The following is a 9098-nucleotide window of genomic DNA, read 5'->3' on the forward strand; positions in this document are numbered from 1 at the left end:
ATGTAATGTGTCCAAAAATTAAAAAATAATTGAAGTTCAAAACCTTCAAAATGCTTTCAAAAATTCAAAAACATTACCATTTATAAGAGCTCCAAAAAGAATATGATATACTCAGCTCTAACTATAATGAAACAGCTACACAATCTATATGGTAAAAACTATGAAGCACTGACGAAAGAACCAAAGATCCAAATAAATGGGGAGACAGACTCTGTTCATGTACTAGAAGATTCACTATAGGGGTGTCTGGGTAGCTCAGTTAGGCATCCGACTCTTGATTTTGGTTCCGGTCATGATCTCAGGGTTGTGAGACTGAGCCCTGGGTCAGGCTCCATGCTGGGAATTGATCCTGCTTAAGATTCTCTCCTTCTCCCTTTGCCCTTCCCTGCCCCGGTGCTCACACTATCTCTCTCTAGAAAAGAAGAAGGAGAAGGAGAAGGAGAAGATTCACTACAGTTAAACTGTCAGACTCAACGGATCTGGGTGATGTAACACAATCCCCAACAAGTACCAGTTTGATTCTTCGTCGATACAGAGAAGCTGGTTATAAGATTTACATGTAAGAGTAATGTAACTGGAATATGCAAAATAATTATGAAAATAAAAGAACAAATCGGAAGACTCACACTAACTGATTATAATATATATTATAAGAAAAATGACAGTGATCAAACAGTACGGTATGGACTGACAAACAGGCATAGACGAACACGGAACAGAATAGAGACTCCAGAAATAGATTCATGAAATACGGTCAGTTTTAAAGAGTTCCATTGAAGTATAAATGACTTACGACAAACTACACGTAGCGTGAAGTGTGCAATTTGATAAATTTTGACACATGTGTATATCTGCGAAAACACTACCTCAGTCAAGATAACCAACATATCCATTATCTCCAGAAGTTTCCTTGTGTCTTTTAGTAAACCTTCCTTCCTGCTCCTCCCCACCTATGTCCTGGTCGTCACCAATCCGCTTTCTCATGTATATGTTGCTTGACATTTCCCGACATTGTGTACGAATGGAATCATACAGAATGTACTTTTTTTGTCTTGCCTCTTGAGCTCGACATAATTACTTTGAGAATCATCCATGTCATAGCATATTGTCAGTAGTTCGTTCTTCTTTATTGCCGTGCAGTGTTCTGTTATATTCATGTATTACGCTTTGCTTGCCCACTCCTTATTGACCGACATTCGCGTTGTATTGGGTTTTGACTATGACACATAAAGCTGCTAGGAATGCTCGCAAACAAGGCTGCGTGTGGACATATGCTTTCATTTTCTTGGGTAAATACCTAGAAGTAGAATGGTTTGATGATAATGGTAACTATGTGTTTAACTGTTAAGGAAACTGGCAAACTGTTTTCCAAAGTGGCTGCACCCTTTTACACCCCCCCCCCAGCAGTGTATGAGAATTCCAGCTCTGTCACATGCTTGCCAACACTTCACGTTGGCCGGTCTAAAATGTGTGTGGTGATAAGTCAGCCTGGTCTTGACTTACATTTTCCTAACACTGGAGATCTTTTCCTAATGTGGAACATCTTTTCACACGCTTGGCATCCGTATATTTTCTCTTGTGACGTGTCTGTTCAAAGTTTTGACAAAAGTACGAAAGCAATTCAATTGTCTCTTTAACAGATGGTGCTGGAAACAATTGGATATCCATATGGAAGGTTTGAACCTCAAGGAATACCTCCCATCGTTTATGAGAAATAACTGAAAACGGATCAGGGAATTAAATGTCAAATTAAAAAAAAAAACGATAACACTCAGATTAGAAAAAGAAGAAAATCTTTGGGCTCTTGGATCACAAAACAAGTTCCTTTAAAAAACTTCTAAATTGGAATTCATTGAATTAAAACCTTTTGCTCTGTGGAAGACGCTGCTAAGAGAATGAAAAGATAAGCCACAGACCGAGGAAATATGTGCAAATCATATATCCTACAGAGGGCTTCTATCCACAATATATAAAGAACTCTGAAACCTCAACAATAAGAAAGCAAACAACCCAAATTTTTTAAATGGTCAGATCTGAACATGTACCTCACCGAAGAAAATATATAGATGGCAAATAAACATATGGACAGCCTTTCACATCACTAGCTCTTAGGGAAATGCAATTAAACACCACAAGGAGTTACCATTACATATATATTGGAAAGGCTAAGAGAAAAACTCTGATAATACAAAGTGCTGGCAAGGGTGTGGAGCAACCGGACTCTCAGGTGGGGCTGGCGGAACGCAGTGTGGTGCAGAACAGGCGTTCTGGAGAACAGTTTGACATTCCCTTATGAAGTTAAACACATACTTAACCATTTGACCCGGCCATCTCATCCGTAAGTGTTTACTGTAGAGCAGTGAAGACATACTCACTCCGGAACCTGGACACCGACGTGTAGTAGCAGCATTATTTACAATCGCCCCAAACTGGGAACTACTCAAATACTCTTCAGTGAGTACATGGGAAAAACAAAACAGAACACAGCAAAAGCCCTGTGATACGTCCAAACAGTGGACTAGCACTCAGCACGAATTAGGGACAAGCTCAAGCTATTGCGACACACAACGATGTGGAGGAATCGCGGATGCGTTATGCTAAGTGAAAGACGCCAGTGTCAAGAGACATCTGTTGTATGATTGCCTTCCTGTGACAGTCTGGACCAGGCTGAGCTATAGGACCAGATCAGCGTTGCCCCAGGGGAGGGGAGGAGGGCAGGAATGGAGTACAGAGGGGTAGCACGAGGAAATTCTTTGGGGGTTGGAATTGTTTTGTATCCTGTTTGTGGTGGTGATGACAAGAATCTATCCATGTACAAAACTGCATAGAACTGTACGACAAAAGCAGAGTTTATTGCATGTAAACTTTTAAAGCAATAAAAATGATTGATGGGTGGTGTCAGGTGTGTATGAGGCTGATTCCACGGCCCCCCTCCCCGACCCCGAAGTGCTTGAGGAAGGAACCAAAGGCCACTGTGGCTGGAACTCAAAGATCTGGGGGTTAGTGGATAGCAAACCCAGTAAGGTCAGCGAGGTCAGACAGATGGGCAAGCCCAGATGGAGCCGTAGGAACACTTGGGTACGAATCTGTGCTTCTGGAAGATCGTCCTTGCTGCTATGTGGAGAACGGATGTATACTAGTGAGCTATGGCAAAGGGCTTTTTCATTTTTCAAAATGATTGATTAAAAAGAAAAGTAATCATACCTTGAGAGAAGAGGTCCAAATAACTGAAACATTCGACTGGGACTAAGGACCAGGAAGGAAAAGAAAACAGTTTGCTACTAAAATACTGCGCTGTCTTGGGGGCGCCTGGGTGGCTCAGTCGGTTATGCGTCTGCCTTCAGCTCAGGTCATGATCCAGGGGTCCTGGGATTGAGCCCCGCCTCAAGTTCCCTGTTCAGCGGAGAGTCTGCCTCTCTCTCTCCCTCTGCCCCTATGCCCTTCCCCATCCCCCACTGGAGCATGCGTGCTCTCTCTCTCTCTCTCTCAAATAAATAAAATCTTTTTAAAAATCCTGCTCTGTCTTGTGGTTGGACAGAACTTCCTTGTCTGGCTAACTCTAGTGATGCAGGACGGGGCTTCTTCCAATGTGTTTTCTTGGCCTTCTGTCTCAGAAGAGGCAAACACGGCGTCTCCAGGCCTTCAGAGGGTCCCAGGTCCAGGGCGACCTGACCCAGACCACAGAAGCTTTATTACCAGCTTCCCCCAGCTCACAGCTTGGGCCCCGTTGCTATAAACACAGCGCTCAGGAGACCCAGGCAAGTCTGAGCACCTCCCCGGAGCTAGCTTCTTTGCCAACCCCTCACGGACAAGCGAGGCTTACCCACCCTGGGAAGGGCTGGCATCTCTGACCTCAGAAACAACTGGAAAATGAGTGTGGTCAAGGCTGTCGGAAGGCCCGTGAGTCACTACTTTAGGTGGCTTCTCATTCAATGCAGAAAAGGGGTGGTTCTCGAGCGCCAATAGTGGTCTGTTTGCTGGACCCCCTGGCTGGCAGCAAAACCGGCAACCCGAAGCCCCAAGTCCAGGCTGACAAAATGGCTGCACCGACATTAGCCTGTAGGAGAGAGACAGGGAGAGGGAGAGAGATTTAAGCCCCAGCTCTAAGAATCCTTCACTCCCTCCTTTTTGCTGTCTCTGACTAGCCAATTCTCATTCAAAGGGGCCATTCCATTTATATCCCGTATGTGTCTGCACCTCTTTCCTGCCTTTTTTCTCCTCTTCTCAACCCTGGTCACCTTGGGCATGGACAAATGTCTCCTCCGAGAACGGGTTAGGCCGGCCTCCATGGGGATCACTTAGCATAAGGACCGCAGCCAAGCTCCATGGCTCAGTTTCAAGTTCCCTTTTAAATTAAAAACATCTGATACACTTTGTCCGTGCTGTCCTAAAGTCTTGGAGGGCACTGAAGGCAAAGGGGAGAGTCCTGACTCAGATTTAACTCTGCCTACACAAACATTGGTCATTAGGCTATTAAAAACAAAACAGAAATAGATTTTTGAAAAATAGAAGATAAAATGTACCTTTAATCGGCACCAGAAAACCCAATGAAAGGGTATTGGCGGGTGAGTTCCCCAGAACACCCCATGCATTGTCTTTCTTGTGTTCACCACGGACAATGTTGAAATTACCAGGATCAAGATGACACCTGGGAAAAAAGACAAACACAAGATCTGAATTGGGAGTCAGGAGAGGTGGGATCAAGTCACAGATCTTAGGCCAATCAGTGCTGTAGCCCTGGGGACATCAGTGACCCTTGCCCCCCTCAGAGTCTTGGTTTCTTCACGTGGAAGATAAAGGGCCTGGACTTGGTCTATGTCTCTAAAAGCTGTTACACCCGGAAGTTTTTCATACTGCTTAGATTCTCCAGCTTGTACCTCTGGTCTTAAATTTCCCACCTTCTCTTTACCACATATGTCCCCATCTCTGTGGGAAGTCTCTGAATATCCCGGTGCTGCCCCCAAGCCAATTCAGTTAAAATCACATCTCTAGATCAGCCGTCTCAGTCAAGCTTCTCTTCCCCCTTTACCTCAGTAATGAAGGCATTTAGGGTGTGACCTAAGCGATGGCGTTCCCTTGTATCTTTAGGGTCACCCCCTTCTATATCTGGGAGAGAAACAGGGGTTGTCTCCCTTCTCCCACATCTGAGTTTCCCTGGCCTCTGTCCCTCTGAGGCCTGTTCTCTTCCTGGTGGCTCTGGGTTCTGTGTGGGCCCCGCTCAGGTCAACACGGGGCTAGGCCGCCCCCAGCGTCCTGCTCCTTCCAGAGTCATGGCTACGGGAGGGCGAAGACAGACTCCTGTGTCTCCGGCTCTCTTCACAACATTGTCACGCAAACGTGAATAAATGCATCAGACTTCACTAAAGGTTAGACAAATGACAGTGACAACGTATAAGAGGGAGAATTTTAAAGGGCCACCAATACCATTTTTCTTGGAAAAACATCCAAGAAACGAAACATTTCACAGGAGGAAACTCTTTAGGTGGGTACCCTGCAGAACTTCATCTTGTTGGGGCGCCTGGATAGCGCAGTCGTTAAGCGTCTGCCTTCGGCTCAGGGCGTGATCCCAGCGTTCCATGATCGAGTCCCACATCGGGCTCCTCCGCTGGGAGCCTGCTTCTTCCTCTCCCACTCCCCCTGCTTGTGTTCCCTCTCTGTCTGTCTGTCTGTCTGTCTGTCACATAAATAAATAAAATCTTTAAAAAAAAAAAAAAAGAACTTCATCTTGTTGCCATGACCTTATTCTGGAGAGACGCCTTCCTCCGCAAACCTCCCCGCTCCGGGGTGTGCATCCCCTCCTGTGCTTAGGAAACCCCACCTGCCATCTTTAGAGACTGACTGCCTGTCACCCAAGGATCTCCCAGCCCCACCCAACTCCCCAGAAGTTCATTTAACTAAATCTTGGTTACTCTGTCCAGAATGGCTCAGCAAAATAGTCCAAGATGCCCTTGGGCTCCCCAAGTCCCTCAGAGCCAGAGAAACTGTGGGGGATGTGGGGGACTCCATATCTGGTCCTCTTGCCGGTGTCTCACCACTGTAAATTGAAAAATAGGCCTCTTTATTCTTCCAATCATCCATGCACCGACCGCGCCCACGTGCCCTTTGCAATGACAGTTCCCAGAGAGCACAGACTAACTTTAGACCCTTATGGAGAAAACAAAACAAACTTTCTCTCCCCAACTTCCCATCCTTTGCAAGACTTCCCCCTTGGGGTTTTACTTTACATTCTTTTGGTGACCAGAATATTCTTCTACGTTCAACTCTTCCCCAACCATTTGACTTTCCAATAGCGCTCCCTTTGTCTGGCCAAGAGTAAGGAAAAGGGGCCTACGGGTCATACGCCTTTTGATTGTAGCTGTGGAGCTTCTCGAAGTTTCCCCCTGGAAACTTGGAAGATACTCCTTGTCATTCGAGAGACAGATGACATTCTTGGGTGATGGGGCCGGGCGGCTCCCAAGCTCCGTCTGATTGTGGGGACTGGGGAGCCTAACGACTGTGAGGGAATAAGTCTCCCAGTTGTAACGACAATAGAAAGGGTGATGTCTGACCTATGCTGACCAATTGTACAGCATTTCTCAATCCTGGGTGCATATCTGAGTCACCCGGAGAGCTTTAAAAATACCAATACCTCACCCCTGCACTATTAAATCAGAGTCTCTTGGGGTGAGGTCCGGGCATCGCTGGTTTTAAAAGCCTGTGGGTGATTCTAATGGGCGGCCAGGGCTGAGAACCACCGGCGTGTAGGGATGACACAATACCACAGCTGGAAAAGGTCCCGTTTGATTGTACCCGAAATGAATTGTGCCCCCCTCGTTCCATCGGAGTCCGTCCAGCCTCCAGAATTCTGGGTGAAATCTCAAATGGAGTGGGGAGGGTGGGCGGGGGGAGGGGGTCCTCCACTACCGCGACTGTGGAAGGTGGTGGAATGGCAGTTCCTACCCGTCCCAAGGGCAGTTTCCTACCACTTATTTTTAACGTAAAGAGCTGACCGCAAGTACCACCCAGTGCCTGGTACAGAGTGGACTCACCCAGTGCAGAACTTGCGGGAACGAGCACTGCGACTCCAGAGCCGAAGTAGGCCGTTACCCCTTGCCACCACCAGATGGCGACATAACAAACACCGCCGGAGAGCCGAATGTCCACATTGCCAAAATGAAAGGGAAGAATCCCTGAGCCTGCAGGTAAAAGATGGAGCCCAGCTGGGGGGTCTGTTCCTTTGGCTTTGGTCCTTCATCCTTTTATAGAAGTGGGTCAACAGAATTTAAAGTGATTTTTTTTTTTAAGTGAGACCCGTGGCACATCTCTCTCCTAGGAGGCCAAGCCATTTGGTTTGGACATGTGTGTGCTCACAGCAGCCAGCGCAGGGAGGCCAGGGCTAGCCCTCCCCCAGCTTGCATTGCTCTTTCGGGCTTTTTCCATGTGCATGCACCCCCATCATCAAAAAGGGAAACAAAACAAGCAAAACCCTCCCGTAAGCCTGCGGATGACCGAGGGTAGCATGTGCTCAAGCCTGCCTCAGTTTCCCCAAAACTAGGTGCTCAGCTTCAGATGTGTGCCGGGTGCAGAGGCTCAGGGGGAAGCGGAGGGGGTGGAAGCCCCTTGGTCTGTGACCACGCGGAAGTGGGGCAGTGGGAGTGAAGGCCGGGCCCCAGCAAGAGCGCTGCTGGGCCGTGTGGCCACGTCCCTGAGGTCCAGTCGCTGACATGGGAGCTGGCCTCAGAGGCTTCCGCAGACTGCTGAGGCTGCGGGCAGTGACAGTCTCTGGCCTAGGTTGCCCTGGACCTCACCTCCTGCCAAATCACGCCTCCGGTCTCCAAGACCAAGGCCAGAGTGGAAACGTGCCAGGCAAGAAGCCTGTCCTTCCTGAGGGTGAACTGGGGTCGAAGCAGCAGTGGAAAGAGCGCTCAGGGCTGAGGGGGGGACATGCTCCAGGCCAAGGTCGGGCTGGGTGGCTGACGGGCACGGGCAGCCTGTAGATGAACGGGTGGCTGGGGGACCTGGACTAGCAGCCAAACGACAGAGAATCCCCACGCTCCGAATCTAGTCTGGGCAATCTTCCAGACGGGCCTTGGCCACCACGGCCACGCCCCTCCCGCAGGCCGCGTCTGTCCCTGTCTGCAGTGGCTGTCGCAGGGCTGACTCTAAGGCCTCCTGGATGCCTACTCTTCAATTTTCCCCATCGTGACAACAACAACAGCATTGTCTGAGCTCCTCCCTGCATCCAGCCGTCGGCTGGCTCTCCCACAAACACCATGTCATCATTGAAACAGCACCGACTCCATGAAGGAAGATGGGTCATCTCCATCTTCCTCGCAGAACAGGAGACCGAGACTTGGTGAAGTCAGGCCACCATCGTCTCAGTTTGCGCATGTAGCTGGTGTGCGACAGAGCCAGCATTTCAGGCCCCATCTGGCTGACCCCAGGCCCTCTTGATTCTGCGGCCCGGATGTGTGCAACAAGTACGGACTTCGTTCCAACACGCTCAGAAGCGAGAAAAGTCACACTGCTACGGCGGCAAGCCCTCACTTGCCAGGGTCAGCACGATGGCCAATGTCAGGAACGCCTGGGTGGCTCAGTCCTTAAGCGTCTGCCTTCAGCTCGGGTCATGATCCCGGGGTCCTGGGATCGAGCCCCGTGTTGGGCTCCCTGCCTGGCGGGGAGCCTGCTTCTCCCTCTCCTGCTCCCCCTGCTTGTGTTCCCTCTCTCTCTGTCAAAGAAATAAATGAAATCTTAAAAAAAAAAAAAATGATGGCCAGTGTCAGCCATCAGGAACCCTCGGCTTTAGCCCATTTTCCTTAAACGACAAGAGGCAAAACTTATATGCTGAAGCTGTTCGGGGCTGGGGAGTTAATCCCAGGGCGGAGACATGGAGAGAAAGGGGAAGTGAGGCAGAGAAAAAGCAAAACACGAAACGGTCTCTTCTGAGCTGGCTGTGGCCCCACGAGTAAGAAAGGACCACTGGGCCATGCTGGATATCTCTGGGGAGACCACATGAACCCCCCCCCCCCGCAGACCTGGGTTGGGGAGAAGAGCCGGGAGTCTCCCTGTGGCTTCCTCCGTGTCTCAGGTCTCTCGTTTGTCAAAATCCACCCCGTGGG

The 9098-nt window shown here is 49.0% G+C and overlaps 1 long non-coding RNA gene across 1 annotated transcript; it reads right to left on the reverse strand.

Annotated features, from left to right (window-relative positions):
- Positions 1 to 1956: 1956 nt before the first annotated feature.
- On the reverse strand, positions 1957 to 5564 carry LOC121105543. The gene is made up of 3 exons (XR_005838130.1): positions 4524 to 5564; positions 3828 to 4057; positions 1957 to 3246 (listed from the first exon to the last, which is right to left on the reverse strand). It is a non-coding gene; the product is annotated as an uncharacterized LOC121105543 (long non-coding RNA).
- Positions 5565 to 9098: the final 3534 nt, after the last annotated feature.

This window comes from Ursus maritimus, unplaced genomic scaffold (genome assembly GCF_017311325.1).
Source record: "Ursus maritimus isolate PB19 unplaced genomic scaffold, ASM1731132v1 scaffold_27, whole genome shotgun sequence".
NCBI lineage: Eukaryota > Metazoa > Chordata > Mammalia > Carnivora > Ursidae > Ursus > Ursus maritimus.